The sequence below is a fragment of the Schistocerca gregaria genome, unplaced genomic scaffold, assembly GCF_023897955.1.
Source record: "Schistocerca gregaria isolate iqSchGreg1 unplaced genomic scaffold, iqSchGreg1.2 ptg000038l, whole genome shotgun sequence".
Lineage (NCBI taxonomy): Eukaryota > Metazoa > Arthropoda > Insecta > Orthoptera > Acrididae > Schistocerca > Schistocerca gregaria.
The window spans coordinates 449,657-450,794 of NW_026061701.1; positions in this window are offsets into that span (position 1 = coordinate 449,657).

The following is a 1,138-nucleotide window of genomic DNA, read 5'->3' on the forward strand; positions in this document are numbered from 1 at the left end:
AAAGAAAAACTACTAAAAAACCAAAAACTGAATGCAGTAATGAAATGTGAACCTCCACGGAAAAGGAATCCTTTGGTGATTTTGTATGACGTGCCAACTATAATGACTAACGACGAGTTAAGCGAGACAATAAGGGGACAAAATTTTGAAAGCATGAATGCCGAAGAATTCAATAATAAATTCAAACTCAAATTCAAAACACGACCCCGTGATCGGGACGTTGTCCATCACGTGGCCGAGGTAAATCCACAAATGTGGAAGCAAATTACTGGAATGGGCAGGCTATATGTCGGGTTTCATGCAATTAATGTAAGGGATTACATCGTGGTACCTCGTTGCCACAATTGTGGGGACTTGGACCACATTCTCAGGCACTGCACCAGGGGGTCGGCGTGCTCCAAGTGCGGTGACAAAGGACACGTACGAAAGGACTGCAAGGCTGCCAGTGTTTGTATTCCCTGTAAGAGCAGAGGGAAAAAACCATGTGGAGCTACAGGACGGAGTTGCCCTACATACAGGATGTTAGAACAACGCCTAATATCTAGAATCGATTATGGCTGAGTCTGACACAACCTACAGGATGCCAAAGCGAAAATCCCCAAGCAAGAGAAGGAGGGATGCTATGAGGGCTCACAAGTTCAGGGAATTTTTGAGATCGCTTTCGAGCTCAGAAGTCGAAACAGCAGACACTGCTGTTCAGACAGAGGCATACATGGTAGACAAAGGACAGCAAACTGAATTTCCCATGCCACTCATGGCTCCCTCCCCTCGAAGCCGGGGATCTGAGCCGAAAACAGACCATCCACGGCAAGGGCATCCTGTGGTAGTGGCAACCCCCAAGGAGAAAATTGAAAAACCACCCATACAGGAAAATATAGTCACAAGTTCGAGTTTGGGTTGCACCACTGATACATCAATTGTCAGGCTTCCGCCTGTCGATCCGGTGAGGGTGTACCCAAACCTCGAATTTACGATGCAGCTGGCAAGACTGGAGCAGCCGGCAACCCTGACCACTGCCTTGAGACATGTGGTCCGAATTGGACATGAGAACGGTAGAAAGGTAACCTTCTCGGTGATGGAGGCTGTAGATAAAATACAGCTAAAGTGGGTGAATCTCCCCACGGACTTCGGAGCCCTG